This window comes from Phyllobates terribilis, unplaced genomic scaffold (genome assembly GCF_046119375.1).
Source record: "Phyllobates terribilis strain yellow unplaced genomic scaffold, ASM4611937v1 Scaffold_7__3_contigs__length_470593459, whole genome shotgun sequence".
NCBI lineage: Eukaryota > Metazoa > Chordata > Amphibia > Anura > Dendrobatidae > Phyllobates > Phyllobates terribilis.
In genome coordinates, this window is record NW_027362767.1 from 300,335,133 (window position 1) to 300,339,505 (window position 4,373).

The following is a 4,373-nucleotide window of genomic DNA, read 5'->3' on the forward strand; positions in this document are numbered from 1 at the left end:
GCACACAAAAACATCACTGGATTATCCAATTACCTACAAGCCTAAAGTCACAAACACTGCGCTGATTGGCCTTCCGTATGACTGACAGCAGGTGCAGCCAATCGGAAAGGAGACTGAGTAAACCGTACTGGGTATGACTAACAGTGTTATTGTGGTGGTGTAGTCACTAGTCAGTACAGAGAGTGGGGAGAGAGGACGCACACTGCTCCTGTCAGAGCACAGAAAAACTGATAGTGGCAAACGTGGTTCACCCTTACCCCATCCCTGCATGTAACATTGCTGATTATCTGCAATACCCAGCACAGCCTACAGGTTGCAACCAGTGGAGTACCTAGAGGGAGATGGGCCCTGGTGCAAGATTTGGAGCGGCCCCTTTAAATTGTTCACTCTTTGTTTCATTGCAGCCATTTGGTAAATTCTATAAAGTTAATTTTTTTACTCATTAAAGTACACTCTGCACCCCATCTTGACTGAAAAAAAAAACAGAAATGTAGAAATTTTTGCAAATTTATTAAAAAAGAAAAACTGAAATATCACATGGTCATAAGTATTCAGACCCTTTGCTCAGACACTTAGATTTAAGTCTCATGCTGTCCATTTCCTTGTGATCCTCCTTGAGATGGTTCTACTCCCTCATTGGAGTCCAGCTGTGTTTAATTAAACTGATAGGACTTGATTTGGAAAGGCACACACCTGTCTATATAAGACCTCACAGCTCACAGTCCATGTCAGACCAAATGAGAATCATGAGTTCAGAGACAGAATTGTGACAAGGCACAGATCTGTCCAAGGTTATAAAAGAATTTCTGCATTACTCAAGGTTCCTAAGAGCACAGTGGCCTCCATAATCCTTAAATGGAAGAAGTTTGGGGCCACCAGAAGTCTTCCTAGACCTGTATGTCCAGCCAAACTGAGCAATCGTGGGAGAAGAGCCTTGGTGAGAGAGGTAAAGAAGAACCCCAAGATCACTGTGGCTGAGCTCCAGAGATGCAGTAGGGAGATGGGAGAAAGTTCCACAAAGTCAACTATCACTGCAGCCCTCCACCAGTCGGGCCTTTATGGCAGAGTGACCTGACGAAAGCCTCTCCTCAGTGCAAGACATATGAAAGCCCGCATACAGTTTGCTCAAGAACACATGAAGGACTCCCAGACTATGAGAAATAGGATTCTCTGGTCTGATGAGATGAAGATAGAATTTTTTGGTGATAATTCTAAGTGGTATGTGTGGAGAAAACCAGTCACTGCTAATCAGCTGCCCAATACAATTCCAACAGTGAAACATGATGGTGGCAGCATCATCCTATGGGGGTATTTTTCAGCTGCAGGGACAGGACGACTGGTTGCAATTGAAGGAAACATGAATGCGGTCAGTACAGAGATATCCTGGATAAAAACCTCTTCCAGAGTGCTCTGGACCTCAGACTTGGCCGAAGGTTCACCTTCCAACAAGGCAATGACCCTAAGCACACAGCTAAAATAATAAACAAGTGGCTTCAGAACAACTCTGTGACAATTCTTGACTGGCCCAGCCAGAGCCCTGACATAAACCCAATTGAGCATCTCTGGAGAGACCAGAAAATGGCTGTCCACCAACGGTCACCATCCAACCTGACGGAACTGGAGAGGATCTGCAAGGAAGAATGGCAAAGGATCCCCAAATGCAGGTGTGAAAAACTTGTTGCATCATTCCCAAGAAGACTCATGGCTGTACTAGCTCAAAAGGGGGCTTCTACTCAATACTGAGCAAAGGGTCTGACCATGTGATATTTCAGTTTTTCTTTTTTAATAAATTTGCAAAAATTTCTACATTTCTGTTTTTTTTCCAGTCAAGATGGGGTGCAGAGTGTACTTTAATGAGTAAAAAAATTAACTTTATAGAATTTACCAAATGGCTGCAATGAAACAAAGAGTGAAAAATTTAAAGGGGTTTGAATACTTTCCGTACCCACGCTATGCCCTCCATCCTGGTATATATATCCCCATCCTGGTAAATGTCCCCCGTTCTGCTGTTGTTCTTTAATGTATAGAAAAAATAAACCACTATACTCACCAAGGGCATACATAGATGTCATGGGGCTCCAAGGAAGAGGTATAATGCACTCCCCATAGTCCTCCATACAGTTACAGTACAATGCATCCCATAGTTCTCCATATAATATACCACACAGCCCATAGTCATCCATGTAGTATAATTCATTCCCTACAATCCTCTGATAATATAATAAACAGACCATATCCTTCTTATAATAATGCACAGTCCATAGTCCTCCAAAAAAGTATAATGCACTCCCATAGTCATCCATAAAATATAATGCACCCACATAGTCATCCATAAAGTATAATGCACCCCCATAGTCCTCTATATTATATACGGCACAGATTATAGTCATCCATGTAGTATAATGCACAGCCCATAGGCTTTCATAAAGTATAATGCACAGCTCATAGTCCACCATAAAGTATAATGCACAGCTCATAGCCCTCCATGAAGTATAATGCACGCCATAGTCATCCGTGTACTATAATGCACCCCCATAGTCATCCATAAAGTATACATACAGTACTACGCCAGTATCGTAACAGGATACTTAAGCCCCTGATACAATACTGGCGTAGTTCTTTTGAAAACCAATGGCCGAAGAAGCACAAGCAGGAACAGCAAGCGGTAGTAGAAGTTCTTGAAGTTATCAAGGAGTTGTAGGAAACAATCCGTAGATGAATTAGAACAGTCTGGGTAAGAATGTTCAGGAGCTGGAGACTGAAACTAGGCTAACAGCTAGACACAATACTCAAGCAATGAGTGAAAGTCCCATGTGGCTTTAAGTAGGCCCAAACAGGAAACAAGATGAATTCCATAGATTCAGAATCCACCATCTTGGTAAAGGACAATTGCAGAACACAACAGCTGCCTCTATTGGTAAGGAGTGAAACTGCAGCACAATTATAAAAGTGAACAATAGCGGCCACTAGTGGTCAAACTGTAGAAGGGCAACAGAAATCCTGACAGGGAGGGAAGGTTCTTGGGTTTTGGGCCCTTTGCAGCCTAAAAATACCAGCTCACAGCTGCCCCAGAAGTGGAGCATCACATGAGACATGCCAATTCTGGCGGTTTGCCTGCCTCTTCCCAATTGCCCTGGTGCGGTGGCAATCATGAGAGGTGTCTATCAGACACCCCCATTACTAACCCACTAATGAAAAAAAATACAGACAGAAAAATAAATTTTATTTGAATAAAGACTCCCAACACTTTCCCCGGTTCACCAATTTATTTTTTTTTTTTAAAAAAACCCATGCAGGTCCAACATAGTCCATGGTGTTCCCACGACGATTCCCGAATCCGACATCCAAAGCCTATGGAGCCTTGTTCAGAGAACGACACTCCATAGGCTGTTATGACCCGGCGGCTGTTATGAGCAGTGACGTCAGTAACTACACCGCTCATCTGAGTCGCCGAGTCCTCTGTATAATGGCCCCATATAGTGCCCCACAGTATAATGGCCCCATATAGTGCCTTTTAAGACTCAGGGTCATCCATGGGCGTAACGCTACTCAGACAACACAGGGTGAGGGTAAGATAGCATGGTAATACTTTATTGAACCACAAAGCGGGCAATAAACATGTAGAATAGTCCCAGCAAATACCCAAGATGGTACAACATTACACAGTCTCATCCTTCCTTCTCCGCCCACGTTGGATAGAACAGCTGCGACTTTGGAGACTTCCAGGGCCGACTACCTCAACCAGTGGCTTCTGGCAGGTCCCTACAGAGAGAAGGTCACGGCAAGATTAGGAAATTAGCAGTCCATCGAGGTACAAGGCCAAGAGACTCGAGGGTCCCACCCTGGTGTCTCTGATGGTCAATGGAGCAGATCCATATCTTTCCAATCAGGGCTATATACCCTTAGGCTAGAATCACATAGAATCCAAATCTGTGTCTCTTTAGGTAACGCCATCCTTCCAAGCTGATGGTGTGAGGAGAGTCTGAGTTTCCCCTTGCTTCTCCTTGATTCTCTGTCCCAAGTCTCTTTTCAGCAGGATAGATAAACCCTTTTTCTATTTACATATAAAGGTCATCAGTCACAGGTAAGAGGTAAAGGTGCATGGCTCACCAGGTCTCATTGTTTGAGCTAATCAATATACATAGTTCGTATCACAGGGTCTATTGTAAATAAACATTTAGCTGACTTTTAGTACAATTTGTCTTTAGCATAGTAAACATGATTGTTTCCAAACGAATAGAATTCAACATTCAGAGTTATACAAATACTGGTCTGTGTTAATCAACTAAAGAAGAACACAGGTTAAAAAGTCAACATAAGAATAAAGGTATACTGCTCTTGCCATCAGAAAGTATGTCTGGCATAATTAAGAT